The 13,487-nt window shown below is 38.6% G+C and overlaps 1 protein-coding gene and 1 long non-coding RNA gene across 7 annotated transcripts in view; one reads left to right on the top strand and one right to left on the bottom strand.

Annotated features, from left to right (window-relative positions):
• ATAD1 (ATPase family AAA domain containing 1) overlaps positions 1-1,695 on the bottom strand; it is a 56,548-nt gene extending 54,853 nt beyond the window's left edge. Inside the window, exon 1 of the mRNA XM_036924051.2 lies at positions 1,606-1,695. The gene's annotated coding sequence lies outside the window, so the exon portion shown is untranslated. The remainder of the gene's footprint in view (positions 1-1,605) is intronic.
• Positions 1,693-13,487, top strand: part of LOC118931478 (uncharacterized) — a 40,001-nt gene continuing 28,206 nt past the window's right edge. For 4 of the 6 annotated variants that reach the window (XR_008998901.1, XR_005032406.2, XR_008998903.1 and 1 more), the window contains exons 1-3: positions 1,693-1,795; positions 2,325-2,459; positions 5,260-5,355. This is a non-coding gene — a long non-coding RNA (uncharacterized LOC118931478). Of the gene's footprint in view, positions 1,796-2,324; positions 2,460-5,259; positions 5,677-8,457; positions 9,788-13,487 lie in introns of those variants that run through there. The other 2 variants (XR_005032407.2, XR_005032405.2) reach the window with 2 other exon arrangements.

Genomic DNA, 13,487 nt, shown 5'->3' with positions numbered 1-13,487 from the left:
GCTAAGATACAATTACTTTACTCAAGGACACACAATCTGGCTCTTTTATTAATTATATTTACAAAAATGAAGCTAGGAAGAAGCCACCTAATTAACATCTCTCCTGATACAACAGATTAAAGTGTGCTCTCTTCCATTAGCATGGATTCCTAAAGATGGGTTAACAATATTCCACTTCCTATAAGAAAGTAAAAAAATTGACTTTATTTCAGCAGAGTAATTTGAAAATGCAGTTGGAAGGAATATGTGGTATCATTGTGTGGGGCTATTATTCAAAGATGAAAATAAACCAATATGCAAATAAAGGTTTTATTAACGATCTGTGAAAACAAGCAATGTTTAAATGAACACTTTCATTTACTTCAGGTTTGAGTTAGTAGTGATAAACTGCCATCTATTGGACGGTCACTGAACTACATGAACAATCGTTTACACCCGTCATCAAGATAGTAACAATTTTTAATCCTATTAAAAATATCAAGACACAAAACCTCTTTTAAATATTTTTCTGTACTTATTTACTTTAATACAGTACTCTAGACCTATGGCCACTTCTAAAACAGTAGTACAAAATCCTGAAACAAACTTCTACATATAGGTTGTAACTATATACTTTATTGTACACTCATCTTCCATCCATACGCCATTAATATGCCCCCAATATAAGGCCGATACAGTAACAACAGCATTGCAGCAGAATATACAATAAAATTGTCTGTGCATACAATAGTAGGGAATGTATCTCAATCTTTTATAAATATCATGATCAACAAAATACACAAATATGTACATAATCATAAATGTGCTATAAACACAATATACATAAATGGTGCTATGTACAATATCTCAAAACATTTGTAAGTCGTAGTTGTTAGGCAAAAATACCAGATAGTTTTATTCTCAAGAGTTCTCCATTTCAGAGTGGAGAACTTCGAAATCATACCACCTCGTCAATGAGCATTTATTGATAGTTAAGGACCAAGAGTACAGCGTTCATACTACAGTATTTCTCTCCTGATTTTCTGCAGTTTCATAAAGTTTTTCTCAACACCAAAGGCCTACTTTCGCAGACGTCAATGCCCTTTGAGCACAGCCTATGACAATGTAGGCTGCCAACCTTCACACAAAGGACAGGTTATTATTAACATCACCATCCTCTGCAAGCGTGCCCAAGCCTAAGAACACCTCCGCTTTTGTACTAGGCAGTAGCAGTGTATATGCGATAATCAGTGAGGGCTCAACCCGGCCGCCTTCGTCAAAGACTGGTTCTGAGGCCGTCCGGGACGACCCCTTGGCCCGCAGTGACCCAGGGGCCTACAGAAAGAGCTCCTCTTTGAAATAGCGTAACTCATGGAGCAGCGCTAACGGGCACCTAAGGGCCTAGGCCGGGCCGGGAGCCAAAGCGAGGCCGCGACGCCCTTGGAGGTTAATCCGCCGGATACCAAGGGCTACGGGAAGCTGCGGGACAGAAACACGGAGTTAGGGCGTGGGAGCAAGGCGAGGTGACCTTTCCTGCTCTGCTTCCCCGATCCGAGCCGGTCTCTAAAGGAGTGCAGCAGGATCCTGCACCCGTACCACGCGGCCCAGCGGGAACCCGCTACTCACCACGGGACAGACAGCGGCAGCAGGAGCCTCAGCCGGCCTCACACCGGAAAGAAACGCTGCCTGGGAGAGAACGCTTCCGGCGGGGGCTGCGACCCGCCCCCTTCCACCGAGCATGCGCGGCCCGCGGCGTGCGGCGGCGACGAGCACGTTTCCGGACTTAGAAAAGGCAGGGGCTTCGGGCGTGAGCGAGGTATCGCACCGAATACTTAACCCGCTCTGCCCACCGGGGTGTCTGCCTGCAGCCTTCGCTGAAGTTCTGAGTTTAGCCACTGAGTCTCAGATTGGGAAAGGCGCTTATCACAAAAGGTCCCTGCCCAGCTCTCGGTCTCCCGGCGCGACACTGTCAAATCAGGGAGCCTTCCTGAGAAAGCAAAGACATGTTCGGCTACCCCCTGTGAAGTTCTTCCCGGACTCCAGCTTGATCGTTATCCCCACCATTCAGTCCCCACCCCCCGTGCAGACCTATAGGCCGAGGTTCTGTCCTTAGCCAAGTCACTGAGGCGCATGGCTACCCGCACTCCTCACCATCTGCCTTTCAGTTTCTAGGGTAAACTACCCTCCTCCCCCATCTCTGCGCCAGCAAACACCTGAAAATTCTTAAGCGGAGCGACTCTGCAGCCCACCCAGTAGGACCGGTAGTCGGGGAAAAATAGGGCATCTTTTAACAGGTTTTGCATTTTGGTGACTTCCCTTTTTCTTTTACCTCTTCCCCTTTCCAGAATGAGAGACGTGACACAAGAGGTCCCAAGGGAGCAAACCTGAAAGCCATCGCCTCCTGAACACACACTACCAGGGGGCGAGATGACATTAGCCACTATGCCCAGATATAGGAAACATCACTTCAGATTGAGGCGGTGAGACTATGAAGTAACAAGACAGTTTCTCTCCTACTCTCCTCAGAAAGGCTGTGTGTGCCTCTGCATTGGGCATTATTTTTGATGACTAAAATTCTGTAGCCTAATTGTTAAATTTAGTGAATGCTACCATTGTTACAAGCTCGTGATACTGTAGTGAGGATAATAGCTGCAGTTTATTGAATGTATACTGTTAGGTAATATACTTCTATATTCTGCACATCCAAAATCTAAATTCCTCAAAAAAAAGAAAATCCTCTAAAATTAGTTGTTCCATTTTTATAGATGGGCACATTTAGAGTGATAAACATTCCTAAGTTCATGCACCTAATGAGTGGCAAAATTTCATTAGAACCTAGATCTAACTAAAACCACACATTTTACATTTTCTCTTTGAGATAGTTATTTAATACCAGTTAAATTAGAAAATAGGTATTTAATACCAGTTAAATTAAAATAGCAGTTAAATTGAAAAATGTCAGACCATCAAATGCCAAAATCGTAAAGCTTTGAAGGGTGAGAATGAATAACAGGATTGTGTAAACGCTTAAAAAATATGATTGGTTTCATTGACAAGATTCCGAGTAGAATTTAATACTGTAAGTGGTCCATGTTTTACAGTCGTGACTTTTGGTCTATATATGTGTGTCTACATTAATAATATACATTTTTTTTTAAATGATAAAATAGGTTTGGAGTACTAAAACTGATGAGTTAGAGGACGAGATAGAACTTTAAGAAGAAAGGATAATTATGAGATCAGAACAATGTTTGTTTACAAAAAAACAAATCATCAGTGCTCAGGGGTCTTGGAAGAGACTCTCTGCTGGGTCTCTGGGATTTCCTAAATCTGAGTTATAGCTTGTAATGCTCCTAGGAACATGCCTTAACAGCCTTAAAGGATAGAAGTTACTGAAAGAAAGAGCTTTAGGTGTTGTGGCCTATTAGGGTTATCATACCCGTTGGTAAGGAAAATGAGCTGAGAAATTCAAGATGGTAATGGATTTCCACCATTCACTGAGTGAAACTGGATCAACTAAAAACCTCACCTGCCTTACTCTAAAGGCCAGGTGATCAGCCTACCCAGTTTGTCTGACACGAGGGAGTTTCTAGAACACAGAACTTTCAATGCTGAAACAGGGAAGTCTGGAAGTCTGAAGCAAACCATGAGGAGTTGGTCACTCTATTAGGGACATCCTAAATAAATTCTAGAATGAGGTTGAGTTCTAGTCTCCCTTGCATCTAATTTCAGTACATCTGCCTGTTATCTAGGGTATGATTGCAGAGAAATGGCTGGAAAAAGTAATCGAGACTGACCATAAAGTCTACATACCCCAGACTAAATGCTGCTGCTCATTATGTTTCCAGTGGTTTGGCTATAAACCAACAACTACACCTATATCTTTTGGACCTAATTTTCATTTAGCCACTCCTTCGGAAGCCTCCTAAGTCTAGGCCCTAAGACATCAAATTACTGCCTTCCCACATACCATGCACATTTATTTGCAACAATCATTAAATCAGCTAGGTTCTTCCAGAAAAGAGCTGAGTGAACATATGCTTATCATCCCAGGATAGCTTTATATAATCCCTGGCAGCACAAAACACCATATTTGACCCACAGTATGGGCTCAATAAATAATTCATTATGTATAACACTAATCAGGAAATTATAGCAACATATTTTTTGTAGACTTTCTGAGCCTTTCCTCTGTGAATTTTAGAATCAAGATATTAAAAATAATTATAACAGGAAGTTGTTTTTCTTTAAACCAGTGCCTCTTAAAACAGTTGGTGGCAGTTCTTCCTACATGGAACTGAATTTTCCCTTGTTTTTGTTAGTTGGATGGAGGTGTGGTTAGATTGCTCTTTAGCCAAGGTCAAGCAATGCACTGGACCCTGAAAGGGAAGGGATTTCTTTTATTAGGGGTTCTTAAGTTTCATTGTGGGTCTATTCACTTGGACACTTTCCCAAATGCAGATGCCCAGGTACCAGCCTTAGAAGCTTGCATTTACTGCTCTAGGTTTTGGCCCAGGGACTTGCATTTTGAATATGCATCTGGGATGTTTTGGAGATAGGTAGCTTTGGACCACACTGAGAAACTCTGCTCTAATCAGTGATAATTTTGTGTATTGCAAAAATCTCTACTGCCCCAGCTTAAAAAGTCTATCTGGTAAGCTGCACCCTTAAGCCAGCTGAGATACATCGAGAAATCAAGACCAGGAATCCTCTTAACAAGATTCAGAATAAAATCTCTTTGGAAGGAAAAGCAAATCTGAAATCTTTGGATAAGTAAACCCAGTAAACGTGACCCCATTTATTGCTCATTAGAAATGATTCTTTTGACAGGGATTTAGAAAGAGCAGAACTTCAACAAATAGATAACATTATATAGTAGTAATTATACTAGTATAACTGTCACTTGACAACCCCATTCTTTTTCCTAGAACTTAAGTATTTATTTTAAAACTGCATTATTTTGCTGTTTAGCTTTAATACAGTACTGGAAATACACTGTTCAAGTGATAGTATCTGTGGCAAGTCAGGAATGATCAAAACAGGGAATTGCCTGGGAAGATGTCTAACCTACTATAGCCTCATTAACTAAAGTTTCAAAGCATAAATGAAAGAATGATTTCCCTAGGATCCATTTGGGGCCTTCATAAATGCCTTTCCATATGTTTTTTTTAAGTGGGAGAGGAAATGGGAGGAATTGGGTAAGAAAAACGAAGATATGAATTCATCAGCCAAGGTAGAAGAAACAGTACTTGAAACATTAATTCTCAATTCCTGTAACAGCAGATTGATAGATGAAGCATAAAACAAGACCAGATGCTGTGGCTTCCAGGATGCACTTGGCTTCCCATCCTTTATAACCTGGAGCATTTTTTTGCTGTAAGTAGGTCACTTGCTTGTTCTCATTTACCTGATTCTAGGAAAATGCCCTTGGAAGTATTTTGGAAAATAATGTGTTCTGGTACTTGACAGTTTAAAAATTCAGATTGCATAAGACCTTCCCCCCACCCCCCTGCACAGTTTCTCTATTAGCCTGAATAACTTGTAACCTTGAAGCATATGTGAAAATAAAATGCACAAGAAGAATTTGAGATCTCTTACTTTCTAAGCACAAGTACACAAGTCCATTCAATGAGTCCCCATAATTCACTGTTCTTAGCATTCAGAGTACTCATCTCACAGAATTATAACTGGGGTAAGTTTCTGTATATTAGAATTTATATATAAATTCTCCTGTCAGGTGTAAATTTCCTGAGGAAAGAGGATGCCTAGGACATAGGAGGTGCATGACAAATGTTAATTAATTTATTTTCTCCAAAATCTGACATGTCTAATGGGGCTTTTCAGTCCCCATTCCTATAGATTTTACCTGAGCAGGGAAAAAAGAGGAAGGAAAGACAAATGGACAAATGGTACAAAGATAGGACATGTGGAATCAAATCATTTTACTGGCCGTAAATATATTATTGCCCTGTCATGAGAGATCTGTTCCTGATGTGTCCGCCAGAGGCCAGTCCCAATATTGTAGCCCAGTAGACCTAGGTCTGAAGATAAGATCTGTTATCCACTAGCTCTATGGCTTTGGGCAAGTTATTAAGCTCTCAATTTCCTTATTTTTAGTATGGAGACAATAACAGTACACATACCATGGGGCTGCGTTGCGAATTGAATGAAAATATGTGTGATGCTCAGCTTTATGCCTGACACTTAGCAAGTGCTCAGTAAACATGCTGTTGTAATACCTTAGATGATATTTTGATTATACTAGAAGTCATATTCTCTCATTTCCAGAAATCTGTGAAGACAAAGTGTTTGCATGAGGGTTTCTCTCAAGTTTTCAACTATGGCATATTCTCTGGGACTATTTTCTGTGACATGTGAAGAGAACATGCTTCTCTGTCTCTTTGACCTCTTGGTTCTCTCATTCTCAATCATAGTACACCCCTCTGTCTGAGACTTACAGATTAATAGTCTATAAACCATTTATAATCATTATATTAAACCAATAAGATCCCATCCTTATGACTCCCCAGGACAATTAAGTTTAAAATTTTGATCAATCCGTGAAGATGGCTATCTGGATATTTCTCAGTTCACCAAAGAACATAATATTGGATGTTATTCCCATCTGTCTAAAAACTTCTTAGATTGTTGAGTGAGTTTTGCACAAGAAAAGGAATTAGTTCAATGGATGAAAGTAAGATGCTGAACCAGATTTGAGATTTCAGAGTTTGATACTTCACATGTCTTCTTCCCTTTGCAAACTACAACCTTCATATCACCTTGGGGACTATTATAACATCAGAGCTGCTATTCTTCATATAGAATTTAATTCATTTGAGCACAAACATTAAAAAAATATTTAGTATGTGCAGCTCATGGAATATTGAGTTTTACAGAGCAAAAGAAATAATGTATCTAGTTCGAAGACTGAGTGCATGTCTTTCAAAGGCAAAGGCAAGAGCCAAACTTGATTTTAGATGTTTAAGAGTGAAATATCTACTAGACCTTCCGTCACCTTAGAGAGGCCCCACAGTAGTACACTGGCAAGCAGATATTATAATCACCCTTTCCACCTTTTTATTATCAGTGTTCCTGGAACTGCAAAAACAAAACAAAAGGGTAAGGGGAAAAAAAGTGCAAAGCCTATAACTTGAATTACAGAAGTGTAGGAAACAAATCAAGTGTAGTAAACTGGCAGTGCTCAAAGGTCCATTCAGCTTCAAAAGAGTATACCTGACAGAATTTCACAAACCTTTTTGTCTTATTATCTGTTGCTTGAGTTTATGACCAGAATCATTTTGAGAGCTTTAAATGCCCAAATAAGACCTGCTGCAGAGACATGCCTACACTCGTATTTTGATGTCTTCTGACTTCTCAGATAAACCAAGGAATCAGAAAAGGGGATAGCAAAAGAAAGGAGACAAAGAGGTTGATTCCCTAGCACTGTTTCTTCCCCTGTGGTGTTTTACAAAAAATTAAAGAGATGGTAATGGTTCTTAATTGGATGAAAACAGCATTAGAATTCTATCTAGATATTCTTGAACCCCTGGGTGGACAGTGTTCCACTTTCCACATTCCAATCCATCCATCATTAAGTCGTCCTTATGCTAGATAAACTGGCTTTCCATGGTTGATCATGTTGTCCTCACAGGTTAGTATTCAAGGAGCCTCCCTAATCCCTTCCTTGGGACTCTTGGAAGTAAACAGGGAAACAGTTTAAGTGAATGGTGTCTAACTCTGAATATAGTGATTATTTGGGGGAGGAAGGGAGAGTAAATAATCATATTTCTTCAACAACAGAAGACAACTAAAAATCTCTGCAGTGGAATGTTTCCTCCTCATTCCATACAAAAGTGGGGGTGCATGACACTCCATTTTAAAGATCATCCCCAAATTCTGTTTTTGTAACCAACACAGGAAAGTGTTGCCAAGTACAGAGTGTCAGGTAGGTGAAGAACAAACACAGCCTCTGTCAAAATGGTTTGAAGCATGTAAGATTCACATTATTGAGTATGGTATTTGAGAAATTCTAAATTGTGACTTTACTGAGAGGGCCAGCTCTGGGACCTGTCAAATGTTAGGTAGCTATTCTGGGTTACTTTCTTTGAAACTGGGGTAGTTCCACCAGTTTTGTACTTCCATGATTCTATGGTTCATTCTGACCTGGTGTGGGAGAAGTTTTATTTGAATTTTCTCCCTCTTTGGGATCCAACAACAAATTAATGCTAAATTTGAACTCTGGGTTTTGGAGTATACTTTGAAATATTAAGTAATGAAGATTTCTAAGACATTCTGTGTAGTAATCCCTTGTCAACTACCATTTTTACAGTCATAGTTTTGTCACAATATGGTTTCCTATTTGCATGCCTAAATTTTAAAATATATGATCTCTATATGTACATGTATGCCTGAATTTAGTTCCTTTAAGTCAAAGAAATTAACTACAGTTATTCTTACCCATCCATTCTTACCCATCAGATAGTAAGGAGAGAGGAGACCTGCTATTTTCTACCCTCTCCATATATGACAAGTGAAGAATAACAGTAGGAATCTGGGCCTAGAAAAACCATGCCCTTCTTTTGTGGAAAGACCAGCTGGCTACTAAGAATGTTGCCAAGGCATACAAAAATGATACCAGTGAGAAATGCAAGAAAGCATTAAATATCAACACAGTAAGGGCTGCATAAAGAACTGTACAAAAAAGAAAAAAAAATATGGTTGATATAAAATAAATCCATCATCCACACCAGATCACAGCTTTCAGGATATGAGCTCATAAACAACTGAGGGGAAAGATTTTTTTCTGCTGTTACCAATTTTTTTTGTTTTATTCTTTTGTAAATTCCCTATTTTCTGTGAAACTTTAAACTTGCCAATAAAGGTTTTATCTAATGTGGCACTTTTTAGGAATGTAACTGTCACCGCCCCCAGTAGGTGAGAGATTACTGTAACAAACTCTGAAAACACTCACATATTCTCAGCAATCAAATTTTAACTTAGAATTAGCCAAGAAGGAAGGGGGGAGAGGTAAGGACATAGATTTATCTCTACTTATGTGTTCATTTGCTACTTTTATTAAGAGAGAAAACATTTTACCTCTTGTTTTAAAAAAAATCTCACTCTCTAGGAAGTAAATTAAAGAGTAAGAAATTCCATGTCTGTTCTGCATAGTCCAATTTATTATTCATTTCATTGTCTATTGACATAATGAGTGGTATGTGAGCTTGGAAGTCATCTCTCAGAGAAGTAACAAACCAACATTAAGAAAGGTCAAATACAAACATCTTTTTCCTTGATAAAGACACCTGCTCCAGTGTTATAGAAATGGTTAGGAAAGAGCAAGATACATATCTAAGAAAATATAATTTCAAGAAATCACACTCTCAGGATTGAAAGGATTAAAAGGCATTTAAAATATCATTGAAACTTCAACCAAAGGCAGTATAGAATTGTAGAAGAATGAATATGATGGAGTTAGTGGATCTGGATCAAATCACAGTTTTACTACTTAGTAGCTGTGTATTTTAGGCAATTTATTTAACCTCTCTGAGCCTATTTTCCTCACATAAAAATAGGCATAGTGATTATGTTATATGGTTGATGAGAGATTGAAAAAAGAAAACATGATGTATGTAAAGGACCTGGGACAGATATAATAGGCATTTAGTAAATGTTTGTGGTTGTCATGGTCACAATTGTCCCACCAGCTGGTCATTAAACTTGTTGGGACATTCCCAGTAACGTGGAATTCACTAACTGTCCTGGAAGCTCATCTCATGTTTGGAAAGTGCTTCCATGTTAGTTCTTTCTTTTATTTTATTTATTTTATTTATTTTATTTATTTTATTTATTTTTTTAATTTTTCTTTTTAAATAATTATTTTTTATTGAAGGGTAGTTGATGCACAGTATTACATTACATTAGTTTCAAGTGTACAACACAGTGGTAGAACATTTATATACATAATTCGAGGTTCCAGCTATCACCCTACCAAGCTGTTACAATATCTTGACTATATTCCTTATGCTATACATTACATCCCGGTTACTTATTTATTTTACCATTGGAAGTCTGTCCTTTTTTTTTTTTTTTTTTTGTGAGGGCATCTCTCATATTTATTGATCAAATGGTTGTTAACGACAATAAATTTCTGTATAGGGGAGTCAATGCTCAATGCACAATCATTAATCCACCCCAAGCCTAATTTTCGTCAGTCTCCAATCTTCTGAAGCATAACAAACAAGTTCTTACATGGAGAACAAATTCTTACATAGTGAATAAGTTACATGGTGAACAGTACAAGGGCAGTCATCACAGAAACTTTTGGTTTTGCTCATGCATTATGAACTCTAAACAGTCAGTTCAAATATGAATACTCATTTGGTTTTTATACTTGATTTATATGTGGATACCACATTTCTCTCTTTATTATTATTATTTTTAATAAAATGCTGAAGTGGTAGGTAGATACAAGATAAAGGTAGAAAACATAGTTTAGTGTTGTAAGAGAGCAAATGTAGATGATCAGGTGTGTGCCTGTAGACTATGTGTTAATCCAAGCTAGACGAGGTCAATAAACATCCATGTATGCAGAAGATTTCTCTCAGAACAGGGGCGGTGAGGTTCTAAGCCTCACCTCTGTTGATCCCCAATTTCTCACCTGATGACCCCCCTGCGACTGTGCCTGTCTTAGGTTGTTCCTCCCTTGAGGAATCTTACCCGTCTCTGGCTAACCAGTCATCTTCCGGGGCCATACAGGGAAATGTAGAGTTGGTAAGTGAGAGAGAAGCCTTATTGTTTGAAAAGGTTAGCTTTTTACTTCTTTGCATATTTATGCCCTGTGGATTCTATGCCCAGCATTTGTCTTGAGGTATCTTTACCACTTGGAGGAGTTATGATACTCGGTAAATTTGATATGAGGCACGAATTCTATTTAAGGGTTGTAATTAGGAAGGAAGAAGAAAAGCTATAGAAGTAGCAGGCGGAAGAAAACATGGGAAGATTGATTATTTCTTTGACATATCTTCTTGTAGAGTAAATTCAGCGTATATAGGTTTTAAGCTACTACTTAAATTGCGCACACACATTAACATAATAGGAGTATAGTTACATAACCAAAGCATATCTGTAATTACCAGCCATCTCCAGTGAAACCAAGAAAACCATTAAGGCACCTTAGGCATTTGTGAAAACTTATCTATGATATGGTGGATATTGTCCAACTGAACTTGAACAGTCTGAGAGAAATCAGACAAATTAAAACAACCCATTCCTGGGGACTGTTCACATGCCATATGTTCTTTTAACAGTAAATAGTCTGTAGTTGTAAGACTTTGGAGCGCTACAATTTGCATTTCTCCTAATTCTTGATTGAGTTCCGACAGTATAGATCCAGTCAAATTTGTTGTTTTACTGTATGCACAGGCCAGCTTAGATGTCTCCTTCCTCATTCCCATGGCAAGTCCAGGAACTGGTGGGATGAGTGCATCTACTGCTGTAGCAGTGCGTGGATCTTTGTTGGGGTTTTTTGATGATCATCTTCTGGCATGAGTCTTCCAGAGAGTGCAGATGTTGGAAGTTCTTTTTCATGTCGTATCTTAGTTCATGTTCGGGGTAGCCCAATTAGGCTTTGATCCTCTGTATAAACACAAACAGACCCTTTGCCTACACTTTTATATGCCCTTTATACCCTTGTGTAGAACTCGTTGGAGGTTACCACACAGGAACTGCCCTTTTTTTTTTTTTTGCTTTGTTTTTGGTATCACTAATCTACACTTACATGACGAATATTATGTTTACTAGGCTCTCCCCTATACCAGGTCTCCCCTATAAACCCCTTTACAGTCACTGTCCATCAGCATAGCAAAATGTTGTAGAATCACTACTTGCCTTCTCTGTGTTGTACAGCCCTCCCTTTTCTCCTACCCCCCCATGTATGTTAATCTTAATACCCCACTACTTCTCCCCCCCTTATCCCTCCCTACCCACCCATCCTCCCCAGTCCCTTTCCCTTTGGTACCTGTTAGTCCATTCTTGAGTTCTGTGATTCTGCTGCTGTTTTGTTCCTTCAGTTTTTCCTTTGTTCTTATATTCCACAGATAAGTGAAATCATTTGGTATTTCTCTTTCTCCGCTTGGCTTGTTTCACTGAGCATAATACCCTCCAGCTCCATCCATGTTGATGCAAATGATTGGATTTGCCCTTTTCTTATGGCTGAGTAGTATTCCATTGTGTATATGTACCACATCTTCTTTATCCATTCATCTATCGATGGACATTTAGGTTGCTTCCAATTCTTGGCTATTGTAAATAGTGCTGCAATAAACATAGGGGTGCATCTGTCTTTCTCAAACTTGATGGCTGCGTTCTTAGGGTAAATTCCTAGGAGTGCAATTCCTGGGTCAAATGGTAAGTCTGTTTTGAGCATTTTGATATACCTCCATACTGCTTTCCACAATGGTTGAACTAACTTACATTCCCACCAGCAGTGTAGGAGGGTTCCCCTTTCTCCACAGCCTCGCCAACATTTGTTGTTGTTTGTCTTTTGGATGGCAGCCATCCTTACTGGTGTGAGGTGATACCTCATTGTAGTTTTAATTTGCATTTCTCTGATAATTAGCGATGTGGAGCATCTTTTCATGTGTCTGTTGGCCATCTGTATTTCTTTTTTGGAGAACTGTCTGTTCAGTTCCTCTGCCCATTTTTTTTTTTTTTTTAGATAATTATTTTTTATTGAAGGGTAGTTGACACACAGTATTACATTACATTAGTTTCAGGTGTACAACACAGTGATTCAACATTTATATACATGATAATTCTAAGTACCAGCTATCACCATACCAAGTTGTTACAATATTTTGACTATATTCCTTATGCTATACATTACATCCCGGTTGCTTATTTATTTTACAATTGGAAGTGTGTACTTTTTCTTGGTTGTTGTTGTTAGGGCATCTCTCATATTTATTGATCAAATGGTTGTTAACAACAATAAAATTCTGTATAGGGGAGTCAATGCTCAATGCACAATCATTAATCCACCCCAAGCCTAATTTTCGTCAGTCTCCAATCTTCTGAAGCATAACGAACAAGTTCTTACATGGAGAACAAATTCTTACATAGTGAATAAGTTACATGGTGAACAGTACAAGGGCAGTCATCACAGAAACTTTTGGTTTTGCTCATGCATTATGAACTATAAACAGTCAGTTCAAATATGAATACACATTTGATTTTTATACTTGATTTATATGTGGATACCACATTTCTCTCTTTATTATTTTTAATAAGATGCTGAAGTGGTAGGTAGATACAACATAAAGGTAGAAAACATAGTTTAGTGTTGTAAGAGAGCAAATGTAGATGATCAGGTGTGTGCCTGTAGACTATGTGTTAATCCAAGCTAGACAAGGGCAATAAAACATCCACATATGCAGAAGATTTCTCTCAGAACAGGGGGGGTGAGGTTCTAAGCCTCACCTCTGTTGATCCCCAATTTCTCACCTGAT

This window comes from Manis pentadactyla, chromosome 8, assembly GCF_030020395.1.
Source record: "Manis pentadactyla isolate mManPen7 chromosome 8, mManPen7.hap1, whole genome shotgun sequence".
Taxonomy (NCBI): Eukaryota; Metazoa; Chordata; class Mammalia; order Pholidota; family Manidae; genus Manis; species Manis pentadactyla.
This window is presented reverse-complemented; position numbering and strand designations above follow the sequence as displayed.